Consider the following 15,511-nt stretch of genomic DNA (forward strand, 5'->3'; position numbering starts at 1 on the left):
CTGGGTTTTCAGGCGGAGAGGGCTGAGCTGGTGAGAGGAGAGAGGGACTCCACATAGATAGTCTGGGAGGGAATGAGATGCCTAATGTGGGGATAAGTAGGTAACTTCCCAGCATCCCCCTGTTCTGTACTGCCCTCAGGGCCGCTTGGAACCCAAGGACATAGCCGACAGGACAGTGGGGAGTGAGGGCGCTGTTTACCCGGTATGTGATTTAAAAAAATAACTTTTTAGGACAGTTTCCATATCTTATTTACATTTTAAGACTAACTTTAATCTCCAAAAGACACATCAATGCGTATTTCCTTTTTGCTGATCTCACTTAAAATTAAATGGATGGTTTATTCAGCAGCCATCTGTAAACAAATAATTACCTTGTCTGTTACATATAACATGGGAATGGCTTTTAACAGAAGCTCATCAAGCTCCCCTCTTGACTTTTTAAAATTATAAATACAGGTTTAAACGCAATCCTGAATATATTTTTGATGCTACGAGTCGTCAACACCCACATCACTTCAAATATTAACACAGTTTGTGACATTAAACAATTTATTTATTTTTAAAAAGATTTATTTATTTAATTTATTTTTCTGGCTGCGTCGGTCTTAGTTGTGGCACATGGGATCTTCACTGAGGCACATGGAATCTTTTGTTGTGGCGTGTGGCTTTTCTCTCTCTAGTTGTGGCATGTGGAGTCCAGAGCATGTGGGCTCTGTAGTTTGGGGCGCACAGGCTCTAGTTGAGGCACGTGAGCTCAGGAGTTGTGGTGTGTGGGCTCAGTTGCCCCGCGGCATGTGGGATCTTAGTTCCCTGACCAGGGAGCAAACCTGCGTCCCCTGCTTTGTAAGGTGGATTCTTTACCACTGGACCACCAGGGAAGTCCCTAACAATTTAAACTGCAGCTCTTGTACTCAGCAAAGTAGATAAAGCTTTGTCCTTTCTGCTTTTCCTTCTTGGGGTTGGTAGTTTTCAGAAACACACATGCTTCCACAGCTACCTGACATTTTTTGCCATGCTTTCATCTTGTAACCGAATTCTATTACGAATACTCCAGGTTTCTGCTTAAATGACAGCGCCTTAACAAGAGAAAGGAGAATTGTGCTGCATTTTTCTTCCCATTACCCATTACCTGAAAACATAATGGGTTTGCACGTGTTAACTATATTCTTACAAATGTCTGGGTGAGGTCTACCAGCTGGAATTCTTAATGTGTAGGTATTTTGCATCGAGATATTTAATCAAGACAGCAAACGTGAGTAGAATGTTGTTGATTTAAAACAAGGATGGGATCCAGTCAAATTAATTCCTGTATGTTTGTCCTGGCGGTGGTGGTAGCTGCATGTTTTCTTTGGACAGCATTAGCTGTCTTAGCTCTTGAAGTACAACTTTACTGCTGTATGAATTTTGTGATTTTGCTAATAGCAGTATCCTTTCTGCATCCACCGTATCACTAGAAGTATTTATTCTATTCATGTTAATTTTGTTACAAATCTAATTAATGGAGGAACTTCCAGGTATTGAGGTTCAAATTCAACTTTCAGGCTATGTATTGTGTTTTCGTCATTTTGTATGTGGAGACCGTCATGTTCTTTGCTACTTCAAGGTAGCCTAACTGTATATATAACTCCTGGTAAATTAATCTTTGCACATGAATTGCTACTTTCATACTGCTATGGGAAAGTACATCCCAGGCATTTAGATTTTATGCTGGAGCAGCAAAATTAAAAAAAAAAAAATTGGGGGTTGGGGAGACCAACAGAGTGGCCAAGTTTTATTTTTCTCAAGTAACATTATAACTCTCTGCTGTCCCCATCAGTTTGTAAAGAGAAAATCTCTAATTTAATAGCTAAATGTAGGAAGGATATGGTCTCAGAATAAACACAGGCCTACATTTTTTAAAAATTTATTTTTCGTTAATTTATTTATTTTTGGCTGCGTTGGGTCTTCGTTGCTGCGTGTGGGCTTTTCTCTAGTTGTGGTGAGCGGGGGCTACTCTTCATTGCGGTGCGCGGGCTTCTCACTGTGGTGGCTTCTCTTGTTGCAGAGCACGGGTTCTAGGCTCATGGGCTTCAGTAGTTGTGGCTCGCGGGCTCAGTAGTTGTGGCACACAGGCTTAGCTGCTCCGCGGCATGTGGGATCTTCCCCATCCAGGGCTCGAACCCGTGTCCCCTGCACTGGCGGGCGGATTCTTAACCACTGTGCCACCAGGGAAGTCCCTAGGCCTATGCATTGAATAGATTGAGCTTTTAACAAACTCCCTACATTATTTCTGTTTGTCTCATTTCACTCCAGATGAAGGATAGTTTTCTTAGGATGGGCACTGATCCTGCCCACAGACCAGCTGGAGATCGTGTACGGCAGGTTTGACTTTCTTGCCCTTTTGGCCTAAAAGTTTACAATTTGAGAGTGAATTATCCAGATAGAGCACAGCATATTGTCGGGCAGACTCTTATCTTTATTTACATTGTATTTAAAGAGCAGGTCTTGCTCTGTGTATTCTGAAGGGCTCGGTGATAATTGAGCCACATACCAGCTGTTTATGGAAAGCTGAGTGCATTTGATAGAGTTCCACTGTGCAGAGCAGGAATCTGTAATTGTGAAGAGTCCAGATCTTGATTGCAAAATAGGCCGACAAAACATTATGAAGAATGTATCTCATAATAAAGTGCCAATCTTGAATATTATACCTTACCCCCCAATATCCTGGGTTTCCAGATAACCCTGCGTTTCTTCTCTTCTTTTCAGGGAGATAGTAGTGTCTGCTATTTAAGTGTTCTTTTAGTGAAAAAGACCTGACTTTTGGGCTGCTGTCTCTCCAAGTGATTTGCATATTCATTTGACAGAAAGATATTTATTTTTATTTATTTGTTTTACTACTCCGAGGAGATACCAGGAAGAGTTTGCCCGGTTAATAGTGAATTGATGATCTTTTCAAGTTATTTGGTTTCCACGGGCATCCCAAGTTGAGCTTCGAGTTTGTGAACCTCTTCCAAAACAGAGACTTCCATTGCCTTTCCAAGGAAATGTCATAGGGTGACTTCAGTGAGTTAAACTATCATGAGGGGGCTTCCCTGGCGGTCCAGTGGTTAGGACTCCATGATTCCACTGCAGGGGGCACGGGTTTGCTCCCTGGTCAGAGAACTAGGATCCTGCAGGCCGCGCAGCATGGCCAAAAAAAACCCCGAAAACAAAAACATTATGAGGATTAGACATATAAGGCATATAGATAATTTGTCTGTAAAAAGAACTCTAGAGATCACCTCGAAAGGGTGTATCAAACTAACTTTACAAACTCCTGTTTTAACCTCGGAGAAATCTGGGGCTCCAAAACGTTAGGAGTCACAGAGCATCTTATAGGAAACCATGATGTATGGCCTGGATGAAGAAGAGTGTCTTTTGTTTAAATAAGTATTCCATTTAAGAATTATCCTTTACTACTGGTCTTGTCTCTGGTGGTGTAGATGGAAGGAGACAGCACCACAGTCTTTGTCTCCCTCTCCGCCGCCCCTGGGAGGGCTTTTATGTCTGCATGCAGCCCCATTTAGAGGTGAGCGTGTTTTAACCTTGCTCGGAAGGGTTCTAGTGAAGCTGTAGCCTTGTGCCTGGGTCTCACAGGCTATGAAGACAAAGCTCAGATGGGCTTTGTGTAGGTACAGGGGTATGTGGTCTCGAAGATAGAACCTTGCTGCCCCCTGAGAATTGGGGTGGATTTAACGGACCATCTAGTTCTGCCCTCCCCCTGCCTCCCGCCTCCCAAACCCACTCTGTCGAGATGCTCCGCAAGGTCTGGGGGGGAAGTGACTGGTTCAGGAAATGACAGAGGACACATGAGACCTGTGAACTGACTTCTGCTCTGAGGGATGCTTTTTCCACCTTCCAAAGCCAATTCTTACTAGGAAAAGCAGCTCTACTTTGAGATTTTATTTGCCACGGTAGTTACAACTTTGGATTGAGATTGCTTTAATGGGAAAAAAAGGGAATCTTGCCATTAAAAGGAGTTAAGACTGACACTAAAGGAAACAATTTCACATTTGAATGTTCAGCTTCTCTGGGAAGTGTTATCATTTTGACCAGAAGCAGGCTCTGACTATAATGGTTATTATCATTTGGGGGTCCTGGGATTGTCCACAGCACTAGCAGACTGAGCCTCACGGGTAAGCAGATGAAGGAATTAGATCCCTGTGCTGTGGCCCCTTCAGTCGTTGTAATTGTGGGAACTCCCTCTCCCATCTGGGTAAAGAAAAATAAAAACAAATTTTATGTTTCCTGAATTCTAATGAACACTTGCCTTTTTATTCCATATAAATCATGGCTCCTGCTTTGATTCAGCATATTTATTTATTTTTCATTTATTAAAATGTATTTGGAGCAGAAACCTCACAGTTTACCGAGTAGAAAATAAATTATGGTGTTGAACGCACAGAAATGTTCTTTTAGTGGTACCACGTGATCTGGCAGCCTGCCATTTCCTCTTAGAAATAGAATTGTATAAGACCAACTTGACCTTCAGGTAGTCACTTTGAAGCTACCTTCAATTTTATCTTTGTAAGGATTTCTTGTAGTAGATTATTCATTGTCATTGTTTGAGGATGTATGAGAGATTTTTTGGCAAACTAACTGAAAGAAACATTAGTATGGTAGCTGACTTCGCTATGTAAGGTAAATTTGTGCAAAATGAAAAATCAGTTCCTATAAATGAATATGACATATAATGAATTTATAGGCGGTTATAGACTTGCTGCATGTAGAAAATATTTTAAATTGGGTTCTTACAGATCGAAATCCTCCAGTAAAATACATCTTCTCTTAATAGGCCTTCCAATAAAAATAGACTCTGGTTTAAATATGTAGTTCATAACCAAGTGGTCATCTTTAACTCATCTCCATCCGTTCTTCCGTTTATCCATGCATTCATTCAGTCAATCAACAGGTATTTCTTGGGAACCAGCTGTTCAGGCCGTGGGCTGAGTGATAGGCATACAGAGTTGAGGGCAATAGACAACTCATGGCATTTTTGTTACATGGGGGGAGTCCAAATGCAGTGTTCATAATTTGTCTCCTCTCCGCTTTTCTCTAAATCAATGAGTGTTTAGAAGACTTAATTGAGGGTTTCTGTGCCATGTAAAGGGCCTCATCCCCTCTCTCCTGTCTATATAGTATACAAATTCCAGCTATTTAAAGCTAATTAGAGGAAGATTTTTTTAAAAATTAGTGTTTATTGGAGTATAGTTGATTTACAATGTTAGTTTTCTGCTGTACAGCAAAATGAATCAGCTATACATATACATATATCCACTCTTTTTTAGATTCTATTCCCATATAGGTCATTACAGAGTGTTGAATAAAGTTATACGGTAGGTTCTTATTAGTTATCTATTTTATGTATAGTAGTGTGTCTGTGTCAATCCCAATCTCTCAATTTATCCCCCTCCCCTCCTCTTCCCCCTTGGTAACCCTAAGTTTGTTTTCTACATCTGTGACTCAGTTTTGTAAATAGGTTCATTTGTACCATTTTTTTGAGATTCCACATATAAGCGATATCATATGATATTTGTCTTTGTCTGACTTACTTCACTCAGTATGCCAATCTCTAGGTCCATCCATGTTGCTGCAAATGGCATTCTTTCCTTCTTTTTTATGGCTAAGTAATATTCCATTGTATATATGCACCACGTCTTCTTTATCCATTCATCTATTGACGGACATTTGGGTTGCTTCCATGTCCTGGCTATTGTAAATCGTGCTACAGTGAACACTGGGGTGCATGTATCCTTTTGAATTATGGTTTTCTCTGGATATATCTAGAGGAAGACTTCTGAAGACATTTATTAGAAAGCCAGTATGTTATTTGAGATATAAATTATTGTCAGCTAAGTGAAATATTTATCAACTAGTTTGCAAAAGGCACTGTGCTAGGTACAACCCTGTTACAGGTAGTTGTAAGCTAGAGTAACTAGGATAACCTAACAACATTAGGATTGGTGAGAGACAGGATAGGAGAGTGTTGATGGTGGGGAAGAGTCGGGAAAGGTCTAGGTTCTGGGAAGCAGCCGGAGAACATGGCACCAGTACTGCTGCCTTGATTAACAGTGGAACCTTGTGGGAGGGAGTCAGGATGGTGTAGCTGGAAAGAGTTTGGGCTTGGAAGTCAGAAAACCAGGATTGAAATCCAAGCTCTGCAACCTTGGGCAAGCTAGTAAACCTCTTCCAGCCTCGATGTTTCTGTCTGTAAAAGGGGCTTGAAACTAGCTCAGAGGCTGGCAAAGAGTAAACCCTTCAGTATGTACTTCCTGTTACTAGGAAGAAATGGGGGATGTCATTGTGGTTGTGATGATAAAAATCTGATGAAAATACCGTGAGGGGGAAACCAAAAGTGTTTTTTGTTCATACAGGTAAGAAATGCAGAGACTATGAATGGAGAAAAGTTGTTTGTTTTTTTTTTAAACCCCTACTCCCCTGAATACATTATCTTCTACAAGTCTAGTCAGTATGTCATTTCCTGGTCATTTTTCCTGACACATCTCTTTATGATTGCTGTGCGTGCACACGCAGTAGCATTTATATTATCAGCTTATTTTGTAGTGAAAATCAAGTAAATATTTCCTGTGTAAACAGTGTGATTAAACTTCTAATTGAATAGAAGGATGTTAAGAGGTTTTTAACTTCATAAGATCTTAACCAGTATAAAAACTGCATACGTCTTTCTGGTTGTTTTTCTTTTTTCTTTTTGTATTTAAGAATGACAAGTTAAAATGGCACAGTGAAGTTATTAGTAAGATAATTTTGTCCTGGCCACTGCTTTCCTGTGCTTGAATACATTTTTCCTTTCAGCTTCTTAAGGCTACACACAACAAAAACTCACTATGGAATCCTAGAGCAAAGTAGCATGAAGCCTATGGGGAACTGGACTTTTTGGTGCCGTGGTCCCCTAGGAGGCAGCCTGCTCTGGTGGCATAGATTATCAGTCAGGGAGGGCTACACTCTGACTCCAGTTCACCAGGGTGTTTGCTGTTGGACTTCTGTGTGGTTGTTTAACCTCAATTCCTTCACTGGTGCATAAGGATAATACAATTGTTCCCACCCTTGTGAAACTTAGGGAGAGGCTGTAAAAATTAATCGTATACTGTTGGAAGCACGGTTCACTGAATATAGTGGTGGAAAATAGTGTTACTAATTACAAAATCTGGTATTAAAGTGTTTCCTAAAAGCATTTTAAGGGCATAATTAGTGTTGGATGCAAATGTTGTAACATGGGCCAGTACAGTTGTTTTGGTTTTTTTAAGAAGCCTTGAAATGAGTAGAAACAAAGAAATCCAGATTTTAACCTGTTGACTATAAACATTACAAACACTAAGTATAAAAGAAAGACATTTGTAGTGATGAGACCTGATAAATGAAAGATGGACTTTTTTTTTTTTTATCAATTCATGCAGCGGTCCCCAAGCTTTTCGGCACCAGGGACAGGTTTCGTGGAAGACAGTTTTTCCACGGATAACCGTGGCGGGGCGGGGGGATGGTTTCAGGATGATTCAAGGGCATTACATTTATTGTGCACTTTATTTCTACGATTATTACATTGTACTATTTAATGAAATAATTATACAGCTCACCATAATGCTGACAGGAGGCAGAGCTCAGGCGGTAACACGAGCGATGGGGAGCGGCTGTAAATACAGATGAAGCTTCGCCGGTAGCAGTCTGTGGCCTGGGGGTTGGGGACCCCTGAATTGATGTTTTCACTTGGGCACCGTAGGGCAAGTGCATTCTCTAAACCTGGCTCAGTGAATCACTTAGCTCTCTGTATGAGAGAGTTTATTCAGTGGAAACCAATTTATCTGGCTTCAGAGTTCATGTAGTTCCCATGAATATTCCTTGGTGGGTCTATAAATTGGTGAGCTCTCTGGGGAGATCCCATAAAGAGATTGCTTCTCCCCAGCCTGAGCCCTGAGCAAATAGGAAGTAGACGTCGTGAGAGTCATCAGATAACGGAGAACAAAGCATCACCTTTATTATGGATGAAGGACACTGGAGACATAGCTTAGTATGAGGGAGTCAGCCTGCTCAGTTACAGGCAGTGGGTGGAGGGAGGCGAGATAGGAGGGAAGGAAGGGAGGTGAGGAGGTGGGGGGCGGTGAGAAGTTACAGGTTGGGTTTATTAGCCTGCTCTCTAAGCCTCGCTCAGATTTCAAAAGAGGAATAAAGAGGAGGGTGGAGTTGGTTGAAGGAGTGGAGAGGAAGGCTAGCTTTCTTTTGGGAAAATCCCTCTTTTATGGGAACAAGGAACAGAGAAGAGGTATTTCCTGTTAATAAGACTATTCAGGATTCTCCCAAGCGCCCTTTAAAGTTCTATGGCACTGGACACTAGCACGAGACCAACCGCATCGGGGCATCAGTGAAGGAAGTCCTGTTTCCTTTTGCTGCAGGTTTGTCCCTTTTAACCACCTGGGACCACATCCCTTTTTGCCTGCAGCTCCATTGTACCTAACACAGTCGCACAGTCTTCCACTTTCTAGAAGGAGCTGGGGCTTGGAGTGAGCCAGGATTTTGAAGCATGTGTAGGATTTATTTATTTTTTCTTTCTGATTCACTTGGGTGGGTTGTTGCCCGCTTCACCATCTCAGCAGTTGTTTAAACACAAGGTATAACTGAGGGAAGTTTATGGATGTTTCTCTTTCAAAACTTATGACCCAGGTCCAGGGCTGAAATCATTAATCCTGTTCCGAATTTGGGTTGTACGGCTCTGAAAATATTTTACAATAATTTTTAAACACAAATATCACTTATTCACCTTGTGATGGAGAACAAACATTCCAGATTTTTATCAGTGGGCATTGTTCCTAATTAGCTTATCGGCCTGACATTCTTTAACTGTGTTCCCAATCTTGCTGTTGGGAACAGCAAGATCGAGATCTAACTGATCTAGAGCTCGACTGTGTGGTCAGTGGCTTGGGTCCTAGTGGGATAAAGGCTGTGGTGATGCCTGCTGCCTTTTCCTCAGCTGAGCTCAGTGGGCTGCTTTGTAGAAAGACATTAACAAGTTTTGAGTCTGTTAGGAAGGCAAGATGGTGGAGTGATATATACCATTCAGTTAGCAAACATTGGTTAAGTGTCTGTGTTTATGGCCAAACTCTGTGAGAAAAATAAAAGATAAGAAGACAGCATTTGTTTTTGTTGTTGTTTTATATTTTAATTTTACCGGAGTATAGTTGATTGACAATGTTGTGTTAGTTTCAGGTGTACACCAAAGTGATTCAGTTATACATATATCAGTACATGTAGTCATTGTTTTTTAGATTCTTTTCTCATATAGGTTATCACAGAATACTGAGTAGAGTTCCCTGTGCTATACAGTAGGTCCAGGTTGGTTACCTACCTTATATATAGCACTGTATGTGTGTTGATCCCAGGCTCCAGATTTCTCCCTCCTGCCCAGGCTTCCCCTTTGATAACCATAAGTTTGTTTTCAACATATGTGAGTCTGTTTCTGCTTTGTAAATAAGTTCATTTGTATCTTTTTTTAAAATTAGATTCCACATATGAGTGATATCATATGATATTTGTCTTTGTCTGACCTCACTTAGTGTGATCATCTCTAGGTCCATCCATGTTGCTGCAAATGGCATTATTTCATTCTTTCTTATGGCCTAGTAGTATTCCATTGTACATATATGTACCACGTCATCCTTATCCACTCCTCCATCGGTGGACACTTAGGTTGCTCCCATGTCTTGGCTGTTGTAAATAGAGCTGCAGTGAACACTGGGGTGCAGGTATCCTTTTGGATTATGGTTTTCTCCAGATATATGTCCAGGTGTGAGATTGCTGGATCACGTGGTGACTGTAGTTTTAGGGTTTTTTTTTTTTAACATCTTTATTGGAGTATAATTGCTTTACAATGGTGCGTTAGTTTCTGCTTTACAACAAAATGAATCAGTTATATATATACATATGTTCCCATATCTCTTCCCTCTTGCGTCTCCCTCCCTCCCACCCTCCCTATCCCACCTCTCTAGGTGGTCACAAAGCACCGAGCTGATCTCCCTGTGCTATGCGCCTGCTTCCCACTAGCTCTCTACCTTACGTTTGGTAGTGTATGTATGTCCATGCCTCTCTCTCGCTTTGTCACAGCTTACCCTTCCCCCTCCCCATATCCTGAAGTCCATTCTCTAGTAGGTCTGTGTCTTTATTCCTGTCTTACCCCTAGGTTGTAGTTTTAGTTTTTTAAGGAACCTCCGTACTGTTCTCCATAGTGGTTGTACCAATTTACATTCCCACCAGTGTAAGAGGGTTCCCTTTTCTCCACACTCTGTCCAGCATTTACTGTTCATAGACTTTTTTAAAAAAATTGGGGTGTAGTTGCTTTACAGTGTGTTAGTTTCTGCTGTGCAACAAAGTGAATCAGCTTTATGTATACATATATCCCCTCCCTCTTGGGGCCCCCCCCCCCCGATCCCATCCATCTCGGTCATCACAGAGCACTGAACTGAGCTCCCTGTGCTCTACAGCAGGTTCCCACTAGCTCTCTGTTTTACACATGGCAGTGCATACACGTCAATCCTAATCTCCCATTTCATCGCACTCCACCCCCCCGTGTCCACACATCTGTTCCCTTTGTCTCTATTCCTGCCCTGCAGATAGGTTCATCCGTACCATTTTTCTAGATTCCACATACATGCGTTAATATGCGATATTTGTTTTTCTCTTTCTGACTTACTTTACTCTGTATGACAGACTCGAGGTCCATCCATATCTCTACACATGACCCACTTTCATTCCTTTTTTGATGCTGGCCATTCTGACTGGGGTGAGGTGATAACCTCATTGCAGTTTTGACTTGCTTTTCTCTGTTAATTAGTGATGTTGAGCATTTTTTCATATGCTTTTTGGCCATTTGTATGTCTTCTTTGGAGAAATGTCTATTTAGTCTTCTGCCCATTTTTTGACTGGGTTGTTTGTTTTTTTGACACAGAGCTGCATGAGCTGTTTGTATATTTTGGAGATTAATCCCTTGTTGGTTGCTTTGTTTGCAAATATTTTCTCCCATTCTGTGAGTTGTCTTTTTGTTTTGTTTATGGTTTCCTTTGCTGTGCAGAAGCTTTCAAGTTTAATTAGGTCCCACTTGTCTATTTTATTTTACTTTATTTATTTATTTATTTATTTATTTATTTATGTATTTTGCGGTACGCGGGCCTCTCACTGTTGCGGCCTCTCCCGTTGCGGAGCACAGGCTCCGGGCGCGCAGGCCCAGCGGCCATGGCTCACGGGCCCAGCCGCTCCGCGGCATGTGGGATCTTCCCGGACCGGGGCACGAACCCGTGTCCCCTGCATCGGCAGGCGGACTCTCAACCACTGCGCCACCAGGGAAGCCCTATTTTATTTTTTTAAATACACTTTTTTATTTTTGGCTGTGTTGGGTCTTCGTTGCTGTGCGTGAGCTTTCTCTAGTTGCGGCGAGCGAGGGCTACTCTTCGTTGCAGTGCGTGGGGCTTCTCATTGCGGTGGCTTCTCTTGTTGCGGAGCATGGGCTCTAGGTGCACAGGCTCTAGTAGTTATGACCCACGGGCTCTAGAGCGCAGGCTCAGTAGTTGCGGCGCATGGCCTTAGTTGCTCCACGGCATGTGGGATCTTTCTGGACCAGGGCTCGAACCTGTGTCCCCTGCATTGGCAGGCGGATTCTTAACTGCTGCGCCACCAGGGAAGCCCTATTTTTGTTTTTATTTTCATTCTAGGAGGTGGATCAAAAAAGACATTGCTGCGACTTATGTCAGAGTGTTCTGCCTATGTTTTCCTAGACAGCATTTGTTTTTAATGATTCTGTTGTCTGGGTAGAAGAGGCAGAATTAAGATAGAAACGTATGAAATGATAACAATCGATAGGTGACGTGACAATGGAAAACAATTCACAACATCCGTAGGAAGCAACTCCTATGTGTTTGCTGCTGTGGTTGGTGCTGTTATAGGGCAGTAAATAAGAAATAATCTAGATCTAGAAGAAGTTCCCATTCCCTATTAAAAATGACTGTTACATATGAAAATAGCTTTAAGGGATGAAATATAAAGGAGGACATACATCATGGAATAATGGATTTCTCCTGGGCTCAGAGAAAAACTGTGGGAAGGGGTGGATATTGGAGCTGGGCTTTGATGGCTGGGTAGGAGTTTGCTGGATAAGAATGACATGGATGGAAAGAGAAGAGATGGGTGTAAAGATGTAGGAGAGGATATGGGGATAGGGCTTGATGAGTGATTAGAAAAGACCAATGTGATGCTGAGAAGTGGAATGCGAGTAATTGAAATAGTGATGGCACAATTAATAGGAAAAAGAGGGAGTCAGACAGTGAGGGACGGTGCTGGGGAGAAGCTAATTAATTTGGATTAATAAATGATACTATTTTAACAGGTGCCATTTTATCCTATTACTACCTACAGTGCTTTTCATCCCTGCACACTTTCAAATTAGGTAAAGAATAATAGTAGTTGGGGTCACAGTTCTTTGAAAAATTGAAAAGATGCCCTTCATTGTAGGTGAAGAGGAAAATGTTTGAAGCTATACTAAGCCTTATATAATTTGAGTCTTAATTAGAGCTAATATTTCTCCACACAGCGGAAGAGTGAGTTAAAGTAAAGATGACTAGATTTTAGTTTTTACTTGTTAATTGGAGTTGATTTGTGTTCTCAAGGGAAAACATTTTCAGCTTTGTAATTTCCATTCCCTGTCTTTAGACTAATGGTCTGAATTTATTGATCTTTGCAGGGTAATACGTATTTCTGCCTGGGTTTCCTGGGCAACACCCAGCAGAACCTCTCCATTTTGGTGTTTTTCGAGGGGCTTTTTCTTGATGTCTGTGCTCCTTGGAATTGCTACACATTGCTGTGGTCCGTTGCTTGTTCCAGAGTCTGTCTCTTTCTCTGTCACACCCTTCACACGGTGTTTTTTTCCAACATAGATGTCCATGACCTGTCAGTGCACCTGATGGCTCTCATAAGTTTCTGTATTTTAAAAATTAAAGAAAGTGGCAGAAATAAAAAAAGGTATTGACAGTGAAAGCAGCAAGTGAAGATGCTTTGGATTACCTGGATATTTACATTTACATCCATCTCAATTTTAATGGAGACTTTATTTTGAAGTTCGTGGAATTTTACTTTAGATGACTAGAATTTGTCTTATTGGCATTACTGATCCGGGTGAGTGAAAAGCCTCTGGAGAACTAGACTTTTTGCTTCTTGATTCTAGTTAAATTTGAACCGTCTCTGTAGGAAGAATTATCCTTAGTTGTTTGAGTCTAATGTCAGAACCACGTAGGTGGCATCTCTTATTGAATAAATAGTGAGTCCGGTGGGGACAAAGATTGGGGAGAATGGAGGTGATTCTGCCTTTCTCTCTCTGACCTTCTTTTTTGGTGGCTTGGGAAAGATAGTAGGTGCAAAAGTGGGCTGACCAGCTACTATAATTTTTTTGGGGAATAATCTTCAGTGAGCTGGTACATTGTATTATGTGTGTCAGAAATGAATGGAGATTTTGACTGGGAGGCTTGGGAGCATTGGCTATTGTTAAAGGACTTGGGGATGCCAAGAGGGAGAGGGAATTGGGGGGAAGATGTCAAGGTCTGCTTAGTCATGCTGAATTGGAGATTGCTTGAGATTTGTATATAAGGCAGCTGAAAGATAAATTGTAGGAATTTTCATGTTTGGAAGTGTGGTTTGACTTCTAATAGAATTTCAGTTCCTGGCATGTAGGGGGCCTTAAATATAAACAAGTGGGTGAAAGCAGAGATCTGAAAGTTCGAGGCATAATACCAGGTGCTGGGGATGTAAGACAGAAAGTCCTCGCTGAGGGACTTTGGCCTTGCCATCTCTGTGTCTAGAATGTTCTCCCCCCCCCGATAGCCACATGGCTGCTTCTTCAGCACCTTTGGGTCTCTATTCAAATGTCACATAATCGGTGAAGCTAACCTTAGCCTGCATGCAGTCCACGTCCACCTCTAATTTGTTTTTCTCCATAGCGTTTCACAGTAATTTAATACATATATGTGGTTATGTATACGCATACGCCATGTATGTGTAAACATATAAATATAATCTATTCTAGCTGGAATTTAGGGGATCTGGAAATTAATTGGCTGGAGGTAGCTTTAGAATGGCAGGCTGAGGACGAAGAGCAGAGGCTCCTGAATGACAGGTTTCCGTGGAGAAGTTCTCTTTGTCGGATGTATCACGTATATGTGGTCTATTACTAAAAGCAGTGGGGAGCGCTGTTCTACACCTCACAGCTGTGAATTCTTCATTCATTCGCCAACTATTTATTGAGCACCTACTGTGTATGTTCCAGGCAGGTTTAGGTACACCCATGACAAAATACACAAAAAATCACTTCCCTTCTAATACTTTCCTTCCGGGGAAATGTAATCAATTGCCTTGACCAGAAGAGGTGATGCCCTTTAGGAAATCATTTTAAAATCCAGGCATGACGTTCAAACGTTGTCAACCGGGATGACGGCCCTGACAAGAAAAAGAAGGGCGTGTGTTAGAAAGGATGTGGGGAGAGAACATTCAGAGCTTTGTTTGGAGAATCAGGGGCTGAGTTGTGAGCCTCAGTAACTGGAAGAATGGTGGAGCTTTTAGGAACTCCAGAAAGGGACTGTATTGGTAGCAAATTGTGGTGTATACTTTGCTATGTTTTGGATTTGACAGTTGCCATTCATTCAAGTGGAAATGCCTAGGAAGAATCTGGAAATGCAGCTCTGTAACTCAGAAGGGAGGTCACAGACCAGGATTTATTACAGCAGCGGATGGTATTTACTTACGTATCCATTGAAATCTGGCTCTAGGTAAATGAGTTAATATAAGACCACATGGTATCTTTTCTTCATCCAGTGTCATGGGATACCAGTGGCAATTTTAATTTGGTGTCTTCTCACCATCACTTATTGGTCAATATCACAGGAATATGTTATGTTCCCAAGTAAGCCTAATCAGGCAAGACTTCACCAAGGGGAAACTACATTCCTGATCCTAGGGAGGGGCTATTTTACGCCCTTAGTTGACATATTCCGATTGTAGCTATAATAATAGTATATATTGTCCTTATCTACATCCTCAATTAATCCATTCTTGAAACTTACTATACTAATCACCTTAATAATAAACTAATAAAATCTCCTGCCTATTATTAAGAAATATTAATGTGAGTATAAGAGGTTTAAGATTAGATTTATACTTCTGAAATCACCTTAGCTGATGATATATTTTATGCTCATTGGTAATTGGTTTACATTCTTCATGTGTTTGTTTTTCAGGGTATTATAAAGTGATGATATAGAGAAAATGCCCCTTAAAATATTTCGGTGAAAAGCTGTGTATCAGAGCAGAAAGCTCAATCTGCTTTTGTCCACTCTTAGGTATAACTTTATTTTCAGAAACGATTAGATTTTGTCAGAAGCCCACATTTGGATTGTAATGAAAATTTTCTTTTACTTATGAAATTATTCACGCTACGCATGCGTGTAAAATA

General features: G+C 41.3%; 1 protein-coding gene and 1 pseudogene across 2 annotated transcripts in view; one reads left to right on the plus strand and one right to left on the minus strand.

The window, feature by feature from the left end:
• CA8 (carbonic anhydrase 8 (inactive)) overlaps window positions 1-15,511 on the plus strand; it is a 210,672-nt gene that overhangs the window by 140,192 nt on the left and 54,969 nt on the right. The gene's annotated exons all lie outside the window — the stretch shown is intronic.
• On the minus strand, window positions 1,276-14,001 carry LOC113631394 (ubiquitin-conjugating enzyme E2 variant 2 pseudogene; annotated as a pseudogene).

The sequence above is a fragment of the Aethalodelphis obliquidens genome, unplaced genomic scaffold (assembly GCF_003676395.1).
Source record: "Aethalodelphis obliquidens isolate GAN/ISIS:26980383/991018 unplaced genomic scaffold, ASM367639v1 scaffold33, whole genome shotgun sequence".
Lineage (NCBI taxonomy): Eukaryota > Metazoa > Chordata > Mammalia > Artiodactyla > Delphinidae > Aethalodelphis > Aethalodelphis obliquidens.